Source organism: Nicotiana attenuata, chromosome 1 (genome assembly GCF_001879085.1).
Source record: "Nicotiana attenuata strain UT chromosome 1, NIATTr2, whole genome shotgun sequence".
Classification (NCBI taxonomy): domain Eukaryota; kingdom Viridiplantae; phylum Streptophyta; class Magnoliopsida; order Solanales; family Solanaceae; genus Nicotiana; species Nicotiana attenuata.
The window spans coordinates 5,379,327-5,393,413 of record NC_031989.1 but is presented as its reverse complement, the minus strand read 5'-3'; the positions used below and the strand labels follow the sequence as shown (position 1 = coordinate 5,393,413).

General features: G+C 43.0%; 1 pseudogene; it reads right to left on the bottom strand.

The window, feature by feature from the left end:
* LOC109239850 lies at positions 7,334 to 13,284 on the bottom strand (annotated as a pseudogene).

Sequence of the window (14,087 nt, the reverse complement as noted above, 5' to 3'; positions counted from 1 at the left end):
GGGGGGGGAAGGGATTTTTAAATTGTGTTATATTTATGGTTCGAATTTACTTGTTTTAGTAGTATTTGCTTGTTATTTCACATTGCATGCCGTTCATTTTTAATTAGATTGATAGATTAGTTTTGTCAAACATTTGCATAATGTTATGACATTATATATATAAATGTTAATTTATTTTATCAAACATGCATTCCATGATGTTCTTACAAAATATATGTTTTTAGCTTTTATAATTAATTAAACTAAATATTATTAATTTGCAATATATATATATATATATATGTGTGTGTGTGTGTGTGTGTGTGTGTGTGTGTGTGTGTTGTTTTTACAATATCAGCTATAAATATTTGATTACTAATTAGTACATATTCAAGAAAAAATATGCATCTTAAACACCAAATAAAATATCATTTATACTTATAAAAAATTATTTATTTACATATATTTATTATATTAACCTTTAAGTTTCGATAATTATTTTATTTAAAATTTAATCTAACTGCGTAATTACACTTGTACAACCAAACAGTACACTTGAAATTACACTGTAATTACGTTATGACAAACAAACACGGTGTTGTAATTACTAGGTCGTGTAATTACAATCCTAGTAATTAGACCAATTCCAATTACATGGTGACTTTCCAAACAAACCCTTACAGTATTTTTGGATTCCAGATTTTTCGTATTTTCTTTCAATGTCAAATGAACGTACTATTCGGCAACGGTCTTTTCAAGCAAGATGCACTTCGTACATGCTTACATCTTAATTAGAGAAATTTTCACAAACCATTATTGTTTAGTGGTTATTAGCTAGTTGTAGGTACCATTTACTATATTACTTCCTATAGCTATGTTTTCAGGTTTTTTAGAGTGTATTCGATGTTTTAAGCTACTGTATTCATGAATATAGTAGCATTTCTCGGCGTGAAATAGGGGATTACAGCTAGACAGATTATTGTATTCGACTGTATTCACGGCGTGAAATATGGGATTACAGCTAGACAGATTATTGTATTCGACTGTATTCACGATATGTATTTGTGAATACAGTAACGTAAATAGCGCAATTCATGGTCTATTCAGCTGTTTTTAAACGGAAAGTGGATCAATTAACATAATAGACTCCTAATATAACTCAAACTCAATTATAACACACAAAATTTGTATTTCCAGTAATAAAAAAGATTCTCAATCGAAAAACACCCCAAAAACATAGCAATCTTCAGAGAAATTATATAATTACATTGAATACAGTTAAATACATAAAAATACATTGAATACATGAAGTATAGCAGGTCATCTATAGTGCAAAAATATATGAATACATACTGCAGATACATTTGAATATATATATATATATATATATATATATACATTTGAATACATAAATTATATTAATTAAGAAAAACATATGAATACATTCATGCAATATAGCGAGACGGTGAATACACTGAAATACATGGAATACAATACGATATATTGAAATATAATGAAAAAAAGACAATGAATATAGTGAAATACATAGACAGCGAGATACATTAAAATACAATGAAAAAAAAGGTAACAGACTCTTCAAGTTGCTCAGCCCCAAACTCCGTCGTCTTTGTTCAAGAACAACCCAATGTCGTCTCGTCAAGAGGGCCGCGATTCTGACTCGAAACTCTCAAAATTTGGCGCAAAAATGAAAGAAATTCCTTACTTTCAATAGTAGGTTGTCTTCTTCTATTAGTAATTGCGAATTTGGTAGATGAAGAAAAGCAGCAATGGAGGTGGTGAGAGGCAAGAGTTGCAGTGGCCATGTCCAGATTTCATTGCAAAGCAACTGTGACAACCCAAATGGTCATCACTTGTTTTTAAAATAAATTCTGCGTTCCGAGGCCTTAAAAACCTCTTTTAGCATCACTTCGATTTGCGTGCGCAGTCCGGGCGCGTAGCCGGAAAGCCTATATGTGAAAATCTGCGAAAAATGATAAATTTTAACTATAAAATGAATTAATTTGACTTCGGTCAACGTTTTGGGTAAACGGACCCGGACCCGTGATTTGATGGTCCCGGAGGATCTGTAGGAAAATATGGGACTTGGGCGTACGCCCGAAATCGAATTCCGAGGTCCCAAGCCCGAGAAATGAATTTTTAAAGAAAATTGTTTTCTGGAATTGTTTATAAGGTTTGGAAATGAATTTTGGTTAGAACATGTTGGTATCGGGCCCGTATTTTGGTTCCGGCACCCGGTACAGGTCTTATATATGATTTAAGATAATTCTGTGAAGTTTGGTGAGAAACGGAATCCGTTTGACGTGATTCGGACCTTAAATGCAAAAATTGATGTTTAAGGAAGTTTTGAGAATTTCATTGATCTTGAGGTTTAATTTGATGTTCATGATATTATTTTGGTGATTTTATTTCACGAATAAGTCCCTAGGATGTTTTTGAGGTTGGGTGTATATTTGGTTTGGAGCCCCGAGGGCTCGGGTGAGTTTTGGATAGGCCACGGGGTGCATTTTGAACTTAAAAATTGCTGGTGTGTTTCAGATGTCTCGCAAATGCGAGCCATTCATTGCAAATGTGAGCCATTCATCGCAAATGCGAGAGGTGGCCTGGGCAGCCTTCTTCGCAAATGCGGAGTATCCGTCGCAAATGCGACACCCGCCTAATCCTCTATGATCGCAAATGCGACCTATGTGTCGCAAATGCGACCTTCTTTTCGCAATTGCCAAGGTCCAGCAATTTCTGAAGGGTTCGCAAATGCGAGCCCTGTTTCGCATTTCCCATAACAGCAGAGGTCGGGGTTCGCAATTGCGAATCCCGGTTCGCAATTGCGAATCCCATATCAGAGACCTGCAACTTTTATACTTCGACGATTTTAGACCCATTTTTCACATTCTCTCAAAACATAAACACACTTAGGCAATTTTTTCAAGGATTTCTTCTTCTCCAACTCAAATGTAAGTCGTTTTTAACTAACTTCCTTCAATTCTTAACATCTTTTAACATGATTTCAACTTCAAATCAATGATTTTCATGGGGAAATTGGGTGTTTTGGGTAGAACCTAGATTTTCCAAAAATTGGGGATATGGACCTCGATTTGAGGTCCGATTTCAATACAAATTATATATTTGAGTTCGTGGGGAAATGGGTGATCGGGTTTTGGTTCGAACCTCGAGTTTTGACCATGTGGGCCCGGGGGCGATTTTTGACTTTTGGGTAAAACTTTGGAAAATTCATTTTTATGCATTCGAATTGATTCATTTAGCGTTTATTAATGTAATTAAGTAACTTGTGACTAGATACGAACGAATTGGTGGTGGAATTGAGGGGTAAAGCTATAGTTGAAGCGTGAATTGTGTTCGTGGCATCGAGGTAAGTGTTTGGTCTAACCTTAGCGTGAGGGATTAGGAGTTGAGTCCTATTTGTTTAGTGTTAATTGTTGAGTACAACGTATAGGCATGGTGACGAGTATCTATACGTTGGTGTCTAGCATGCTCGTGAGTCTTTATATTGTGATTTTCATGACTTCGTTGTATCTTTCATGCCTTGGTGATGGTTTCTATATGTTGTGTAAAGTTTTTGGAAGGAATTGTGACTTATGAACATTGAGGAGCGTTGACTCAAGTTATGCAACGAATTGTGAAAGTGTAAGTGATAATTGAATCTCTAGAGCATTGGCTCGAGTTATGAAGTGAATTGTGAAGTAAAAGTGAGAAAGAAAAGAAGTTATCATGTTGACACCCTTGCCGGGCTATTGTTGATTTATTTGTTATCTCCCTTGCCGGGATGTTGATATTATTGATGTTGTTCCCTTGCCGGGATTTATTTGTTGAAATGTGGTTCCCTTGCCGAGATCTTTATTGCAATTTCATTTATTCCCTTGCCCTATTGTTTGTGATTGTTGTTTGTGTGAGGAAGAGCGTTAAAGCACGAAGGGTGATGCCGTGCATTTATTGAATTCTGATTCTTGTTGATATCTGAGTTATGTTATTTCCTTCGTTTATTTGATGCCTTTCTATTCGGAATTGCTATCTCCCCCACAGCATGTTCCCCTCCCATTTTGACTAGTTAGTTCTGTGTCTCTTTTCCGCTGTATATATATATTTGAACTGCACAGGTTTATGTGGTAGTCTGGTATCACGACCCGGATTTTCCACCCTCGGGAGTCGTGATGGCGCCTACTAATGAGAGCTAGGCAAGCCAAATTTAATTACTTTTTTATTAATAACATAATCACTTTTTAACAATTATCGGCAATAATATAAAAGCAAATTAAATAATAAGCGGAAGTCTTAAATTATAGAAAACTGAATAGAAATGCGGAAAATTCAACATAAGCCTCTACCCAAGACTGGTGTCACAATACTCACGAACTACTAAGAATACTAAATACAATCGTCTGAAAGAGAACATAAACTGTTTGTCTCGAATACAATAAGATAACAGACTAAAATAATGGATAGAGGAGACGCCGGGCCTGCGGACGCCTGCAGGGCTACCTCGATGTCTCGCTGGACTGAAGGCCTGCTCCCACACTACTGCTGCTGCTGTCCGAAACCTGGATCTGTGCAAAATAGCACAGAGTGTAGCATCAGCACAACCGACCTCATGTGCTGGTAAGTGCCTAGCCTAACCCCGGCGAAGTAGTGACGAGGCTAGACCGGACTACCACATAAACATGTGCAGTTATATATACATATACAGCGGAATCGAAATACAGAGACAAGTAATCAATATGGGAAGGGGGAAACATGCTAGGGGGAAATAACAATTTCAAGTAAAAGTTGTCCAGCAACAAAGGAATTAACACAACTCAGACATTAATAAAGAGACAGAAAGCAACAAGTGCACGTCATCACCCTTCGTGCTTTTACTCTCATCCTCACCAAGCAATGATATAATAAAAAGTGCACGGCATCACCCTTCGTGCTTTTACTCTCTTTCCTCACATATAATCAATAGAATCGATACGGAATGGTACATCGTGTGGCACGACATCACCCTTCGTGCTTTAACACTCTTTCCTCACAATAAGCAAACAATGCACGGCATCACCCTTCGTGCTTTACACTCTTTCCTTACAATAAACAAACAATGCACGATATCACCCTTCGTTCTTTACACTCTTTCCTTACAATAAACAAACAATGCACGACATCACCTTTCGTGCTTTATCACTCTTCCTCACCCAAACAACATTCACAAATAAGGGGCAAGGAGATAAACAAATAATGACGGAAATCCCGGTAAGGGAATCCAATTAAACAGTTAAATCCCGGCAAGGGAACAATATCAATAAGTTTCCATATCCCGGCAAGGGAGAAAATCAACAAAACAACAAAACATCCCGGCAAGGGAATAAACCAATAACTCTTTCTCTTTCTTTCACTTTCATCTCACAGTTCACATTATCACTTGAGCCAATGCTCCAAAGATTTACTTATCTCATATACCTTCACAATTTGTATTTCAGCTCGAGCCAACGCTCCACGACGTATAAAGATCACAATTCCTTTCACATACCCTTTACAACATATAGGAGTCATCAATTAATCATGGAAGTTATAACAAAGACCAAAATATTCGCAAAATAAGGACTCCCGGTCATGCTAGACACCAATGTATAGATACTCGTCACCATGCCTATACATCGTACTCGACAATTAGCAAGTAGCAAGTAAGACTCAACTCCTATTCCCTCAAGCTAAGGTTAGACCAAACACTTACCTCAACTTCCACGGCCAAATCAATCCGCAACAACTGCTTTCCCTCTCGAATTCGTCTCCAACTCAATCAAATCTATACAATAATGACTTCATAATATCAATATATGCTAAACAAATCAAACCCAATGCCTAATTATAGATTTTCAAGCTTTCTTCCCAAAATCCGAAAAATTAACCCCGGGCCCGCTTGGTCAAAACACGAGGTTCGGACCAAGTTCATATCCCCCATTCACCCACGAGTCCGAATATATAATTTGTTTTTAAATTCGACCCCAAAACGAGGTCTAAATCAAGAAAATTCAAAAAGCCCTAACTCTACCCATTTCCCCCAATTTCTACCCTAAATTACATGTTTTTGGCTTAGGAATTCAATAGATATTGATGGAAAATGAAGAAAACGAGTTGAAATTTACTAACCTAAGAAGTGTTGGTGAAGGATAGCTTCAATGGATACCTAATGACCTTGGAGAAGGAGTTCGTGAGTGTTTATGAAAATCCTGTAACTACACTGTTCTGGAAATTAAAAATATAACTGGGCAAAATTACCCTTCGCGTTCGCGGAAGGAAGGCCGCGTTCGCGAAGGGTAGACTTGACAGACCATCGCGTTCGCGATATGAAGGGTGCGAACGCGAAGAGAAAAGGCTGGGGGGGGCCAGGATTTGGTCTACGCGAACGCGAAGGTACTAATGCGAACGCGAAGAGGAAAATTAGGCTAAGTCCCCAGGGCCAGATAACTCTACGCGAACGCGAGGTCAAGGGTGCGAACGCGATGAAGGAAAGACTCAGAGCTTCGCGAACGCGGGAGAGGCGTCGTGTACGCGAAGAACAACGGGACCTGCAACAGCTGAAGCTAATTTCTGCAATTTTCCTAAGTTTGAAACCACTCCGAAACACTCCTGAGCCCTCGGGGCTCCTAACCAAACACATGCACTAACTCAACAACATCCTACGAACTTAACCGTGCGATCAAATTGCCAAATAACATCAAAAACAACGAATCAAACCTCAAAATCACTAGTTTTCCTCAAACTTCATTAACTTTCAACTTTTGAAATTTAAGTCCGAAACACGTCAAACGACGTCCGATTTCAACCAAACTTTACAGAAACATCTTAAATCACATATAAGACCTGTACCAGGCGCCGGAACCAAAATACGGGCCCGATACCAACACGTTCTAATCAATTTTCATTTCAATTTTCCTTAATAATTTCAGAAAAATAATTTTATTCAAAAATTCATTTCTCGGACTTGGGACCTCGGAATTCGATTCCGGGCATACACTCAGGTCCCATATTTTCCTACGGACCCTCCGGGACCGTCAAATCACGGGTCCGGGTTCGTTTACCCAAAATGTTGACCGAAGTCGAATTCATTCATTTTAATACCAAAATTTAGTATTTTTCACACAATTTCACACTTAAGCCTTCCGGCTACGCGCCCGGACTGCGCACGCAAAACGAGGCAACTTTAAATGAGGTTTTCAAGGCCTCGGAAGCACAGAATGGATAAGAAAATAGGTGATGACCCTTTGGGTCGTCACATTCTCCACCTCTAAAACAACTGTTCGTCCTCGAACGGATAGAAGAAAGAAGTACCTGAGTCGGGGAAAAGATGAGGATAACGGCTCCGCATATCGAACTCGGACTCCCAGGTCGATGCCTCAAGAGGCTGACCTCTCCACTAAACACGAACAGAAGGAAAACTTTCGACCTCAACTGACGAACCTGCCGGTCTAGAATAGCCAGCGGCTCCTCCTCATAAGACAACTCCTTGTCCAACTGGACAGTGCTAAAATCTAACACGTGGGCTGGATCGCCGTGGTACCTCCGAAGCATGGACACATGAAATACTGGATGCACGGCTGATAAGCTCGGCGGCAAAGCAAGTCTATAAGCCACCTCTCCCACTCGATCAAGAATCTCAAACGGACCGATGAACCTAGGGCTAAGCTTGCCCTTCTTCCCAAATCTCATCACGCCTTTCATAGGCGACACTCGGAGCAATACCCGCTCACCAACCATAAAAGCCACATCTCGAACCTTGCGGTCTACATAGCTTTTTTGCCTGGACTGAGTGAACGTAGCCTATCCTGAATGATCCTGACCTTGTCCATGGCCTCCTGAACCAGATCCGTACCCAACAACCGAGCCTCTCCCGGCTCAAACCATCCAACCGGGGACCGACACCGCCTACCATATAAAGCCTCATAGGGAGCCATCTGGATGCTCGACTGGTAGCTGTTGTTGTAGGCAAACTCTACTAAGGGCAAGAACTGATCCCACGAACCTCCAAAGTCAATAACACAAGCTCGGAGCATATCCTCCAAAATCTGAATAGTCCGCTCGGACTGACCGTCCGTCTGGGGATGAAATGTTGTGCTCAACTCAACTCGCATGCCCAACTCTCGCTGAACTTCTCTCCAGAAGCGCGAGGTAAACTGCGTACCCCGGTCCGAAATGATAGATACGGGCACACCATGAAGGCGAACAATCTCCCGAATATAGATCTCAACCAACCTCTCAGAAGAATAGGAGACTGCCACAGGAATGAAATGTGCTGACTTGGTCAACCTATAAACAACGACCCATACTGCGTCGAACTTCTTCCGAGTCAGCGGAAGTCCAGTAACAAAGTCCATAGTGATCCGCTCCCACTTCCACTCGGGAAGCTCAATCCTCTGAGATACACCACTAGTGTCACGACCCAGATTTCCCACCCTCGGGAGTCGTGATGGCGCCTACTATTAGGAGATAGGCAAGCCAATTATTTATTATCTCTTTTAGCAAACCTCGACATTATTAAAAACAACGAAACATTTAATAGAAAAGCGGAAGTCTTAAATATAAATAAACTGAAAGCAATGCGGAAGTTCAATACAACTCTACCCAAGAACTGGAGTCACAATACTCACGAACTTCTAAGATTTACTAAATTCTTCCAGCTTCCTCATTGCTTTCACGAAGGGTGATGCCGTGCACGATTGTGATATGAATACTAATGCACAAAGGAACATTCCGTGCCACGATATGATTACTAATGCACGAAGGAACATTCCGTGCCATGATATGATTACTAATGCACGAAGGAATATTCCGTGCCATGATATGAGTGTTTATGCACGAAGGATCATTCCGTGCCATCATTTTGTGAGGTAAAGCACGAAGGGTGATGCCGTGCACTTTATATGGTTGTTTGGGTGAGAATGAGAGTAAAGGCACGAAGGATGGTGCCGTGCAACTGTTGATTTTCTACTTTCGTTGATATTGTAGTTGTACTGTTTCATTCCTTAATTATTGATTTTTATACCTGAACTGTTACAGCCCCTACAGCATGCTCCCCCTCCCCCTTGACTGGTTAATTTCTGTATACCTTTATATTGCATATATATATATTGAACTGCATAGGTTTTTTTGGTAGTCCGGTCTAGCCTCGTCACTACTTCGCCAGGGTTAGGCCAGGCACTTACCAGCACATGGGGTCGGTTGTGCTGATGCTACACTCTGTGCATCTTTTTGCACAGATCACGGTGCCGGAGCAGCTTTTGGACAGCAGCAGTAGATTGGGAGTAGACCTTCAGTCCAGAGATTAAGGTCTGAAACACGTCAAATGACGTCCGATTTCAACCAAATTTCACAGAAAGCGCTTAAACCACATATAAGACCTGTATCGGGCGCCGGAACCAAAATACGGGCCCGATACCAACACGTTATAATCCATTTTCGTTTCAAATTTTCATATTAATTTCAGAAAAACAATTTCACAGAAAAATTTATTTCTCGGGCTCTAGACCTCGGAATTCGACTCCGAGCATATGCCCGAGTCTCATATTTTTCTACGGACCCTCCGCGACCGTCCAATCACGGGTCCGGGTCCGTTTACCCAAAATGTTGACCAAAGTTAACTTTAATCATATTAATACCAAAATTCATCATTATTCACACAGAATTCATATTTAAGCTTTCTGGCTACGCGCCCGGACTGCGCACGCAAATCGAGGCGACTAAAAATGAGGTTTTCAATGCCTCGGAAGCATGGAATGAATGAGAAAACAGGTGATGACCCTTTGGGTCGTCACATTCTCCACCTCTAAAACAACCGTTCGTCCTCGAACGGACAAAAGAAAGAAGTACCTGTGTCGGGAAAAAGATGAGGATAACGGCTCCGCATATAAGACTCGGACTCCCAGGTCAATGCCTCAAGAGGCTGACCTCTCCGTTGAACACGCACTGAAGGAAAACTCTTCGACTCAACTGTCGAACCTGCCGATCTAGAATAGCCACCGGCTCCTCCTCATAAGACAGATCCTTGTCCAACTGGACAGTGCTGAAATCTAACACGTGGGCTGGATCGCCGTGATACCTCCAAAGCATGGACACATGAAAAACTTGATGCACGGCTGACAAGCTAGGCGGCAAGGCAAGCCTATAAGCCATCTCTCCCACACGGTCGAGAATCTCAAATGGGCCAATGAACCTAGGGCTAAGCTTGCCCTTCTTTCCAAATCTCATCACGCCCTTCATAGGCGACACTCGGAGCAATACTCGCTCACCAACCATGAAAGCCACATCTCGGACCTTGCGATCTGCATAGCTCTTCTGCCTGGACTGAGCTGTCCGAAGCCTATCCTGAATGATATTGACCTTGTCCAAGGCCTCCTGAACTAGATCTGTACCCAATAACCGAGCCTCTCCTGGATCAAACCATCCCATTGGGGACCGACATCGCCTGCCATACAATGCCTCATATGGAGCCATCTGAATGCTGGACTGGTAGCTGTTGTTGTAGGCAAACTCTGCTAAGGGCAAGAACTGATCCCACGAACCTCCAAAGTCAATAACACAAGCTCGGAGCATGTCCTCCAATATCTGAATAGTCCGCTCGGACTATCCGTCCGTCTGAGGATGAAATGCTGTGCTCAACTCAACCTGGGTGCCCAACTCTCGCTGAACTGCTCTCCAGAAGTGCGAGGTAAACTGCGTACCCCGGTCCGAAATGATAGATATCGGCACCCCATGAAGGCGAACAATCTCTCGGATGTAGATCTCAGCTAACGTCTCGGATGAATAACTGGTTGCAACAGGAACAAAATGCGCTGACTTGGTCAGCCTATCAACAATGACCCAAATCGCATCAAACTTCTTCTGGGTCAACGGGAGTCCAGTAACAAAATCCATAGTAATACTCTCCCACTTCCACTAGGGAAGCTCAATCCTCTGAAACAGTCCACCAGGCCTCTGATGCTCGTACTTAACCTGCTGACAGTTCAAACAACGAGCCACATATGCAACAATATCCTTCTTCATCCTACGCCACCAATAATGGTGCCGCAAGTCTTCGCGGTGCCCGGGTGAATAGAATACCGGGAACTATGGGCCTCCGCCAAGATCAACTCTCGAATCCCATCAACATTGGGCACACAAACTCGCCCCTGCAGTCTCAAGACACCATCATCATCTAAGGTCACCTTCTTGGCACCTCCACGCTGCACCGTGTCTCTCAGGACACACAAATGGGGATCATCAAACTGCCGATCACGGATACGCTCCAATAATGAAGAACGAGCAACCGTGCAAGCTGACACTCGGCTAGGCTCAGAGATATCCAACCTCACAAATCGATTGGCCAAAGCCTGAACATCCAAAGCAAGCGGCCTTTGGCTGGCCGAGATATAAGCAAGACTACCCATGCTGGTGGACTTCCTACTCAATGCATCGGCCACCACATTGGCCTTCCCCGGGTGGTACAAGATAGTAACATCATAATCTTTCAGCAACTCCAACCACCTCCTCTGTCTCAAATTCAACTCCTTTTGCTTGAACAAGTACTCAAGACCTTGTGATCAGTGTACACCTCACACGTCACACCATATAGATAATGTCTCCAAATCTTCAAAGCATGAACAATGGATGCCAAATCTAGATCATGAACCGGATAATTCTTCTCGTGGATCTTCAACTGCCTTAAAGCATAGGCTATGACTCTGCCATCCTGCATCAATACTGCACCAAGCCCCATACGAGAAGCATCACAATAGTCTGTATAAGGCCCTGAACCTGTGGGCAAAACCAATACCGGTGCCGTAGTCAGATCTGTCTTGAGCTTCTGAAAGCTCGCCTCACACTCATCCGACCATCTGAACTGGGCACCCTTCTGGGTCAACCCGGTCATCGGGGCTGCAATAGACAAAAACCCCTCCACAAACCGACGGTAGTAGCCTGCTAACCCCAAGAAACTCTGAATTTCTGTAGCTGAAGCTGGTCGAGGCCAGTTCTTGACTGCCTCAATCTTCTTCGGGTCTACCTAAATACCCTCTGCTGATACGACATGACTCAGGAATGCAACCGAACTCAACCAGAACTCACACTTCGAGAACTCAGCATATAACTGGCTATCCTTAAGAGTCTGAAGAACCACTCTGAGGTGCTGCTCGTGCTCCTCCTGACTGCGGGAGTATATCAGAATATCATCAATAAAGACTATCACGAACAAGTCCAAATAAGGCCTGAACACTCGGTTCATCAACTCCATAAATGCCGCTGGGGCATTGGTCAACCGAATGACATGACCAGGAACTCATAATGCCCGTACCGAGTGCGGAATGCTGTCTTAGGGACATCGGATGCCCTAATCCTCAACTGATGGTAGCCAGATCTCAAGTCTATCTTTGAAAACAACTTTGCACCCTGAAGTTGGTCGAACAAATCGTCAATCCTCGGCAGTGGATACTTGTTCTTTATCGTCACTTTGTTCAATTGCCGGTAATCAATGCACATCCTCATCGAACCATCTTTTTTCTTCACAAATAACATCGGCGCACCCCAAGGCGAGACGCTGGGTCTAATGAAACCCTTCTCAAGCAAATCCTGCAACTGGCCCTTTAACTCTTTCAACTCCGGCGGGGCCATGCGATACGGCGGGATAGAAATGGGCTGCGTGCCCGGAGCCAGATCAATACAAAAATCAATATCCCTGTCGGGCGGCATACCCGGCAGGTCTGAAGGGAAAACCTCGGGGAACTCCCGAACAATAGGTACAGAATCAATAGAAGGGACCTCTGCGCTGGAGTCGCGAACATATGCCAGATAAGCTAAACACCCCTTCTCGACCATGCGTCGAGCCTTCACATATGAGATAACACTGCGAGTGGTATGACCTGGGGTCCCTCTCTACTCCAAATGGGGAAAATCTGGTAAAGCCAAGGTCACGGTCTTGGCGTGGCAATCCAAGATAGCATGATACGGGGACAACCAATCCATCCCTAATATGACGTCGAAATCCACCGTGTCTAAGAGCAATAAATCAACACGGGTCTCAAGACCCTCAAACACTACCACACAGGAATGATGAACTCAGTCGACCACTATAGAATCACCCACCGGTATAGATACATATACAGGAACACCCAAGGCATCACTAGGCATAACCAAGTACGGTGCAAAATAGGATGACACATACGAATACGTAGACCCAGGGTCGAATAGCACTGAAGCATCCCTATCACAGACCAGAATAGTACCTGTAATAACTGCATCTGAAGACTCAGCCTCTGGCCTGGCTGGAAGAGCATAACACCGGGACTGGGCCCCACCTCCCTGAACCATATCCCTGGGACGATCGGCTGCTGGCTGGCCTCTACCTCTGGCGGTCCGAGCTCCACCTCTATGATCTCTACCTCCACCTTTATGACCTCTACCCCTGCCTCTAGCTGGCTGGGCGGCCTGTGAATCACCTGATGCCTATATCATAGGACGAGGACCCTGCTGCTGGGAACTGCTCGAAGCTCGAGGGCAAAATCTGACAATGTGACTCAGGTCACCACAAGCGTAACAAGCCCTCGGCTGCTGGAGCGTAACAAGCCCTCGGCTGCTGAGGCTGCTGACCCTGTCGACCTGAATGTCCACCCCGAAAACTCTAAAGTGGTGGGGCACTGATGGGTGCTGATGGTGAACTGTGAGGCTGCTGGTCAGAATAATGCGGCTGAGAACCACGACCACCTGAAGTACCATGAGAAACCTGAAGAGCTGACTGAAAGGGCCTCGGAGGATGGCCTCTACCATAAGAATCTCTACCTCCAGACGAGGTACCACTGAACCTACCTGTATGACGGGGCCTCTTATCTGACCCATGACTAGGGATGTTCAAAACCGATCCGAAACCGAAAACCGAACCGAACCGAAGCTTAATGGCTTACTGGTAATGGCTTAACGGCTTAACGGACGGGGAACGGATTGAAATTTTTTTATTAACGGCTTATCGGTTTGGGGGCAGATTATTCAATTTTCTTAACGGATAATCCGTTAACCCATTAAGAATATAAATAATATATATATATATATATATAATTAATTTATTTTTATTCATATAT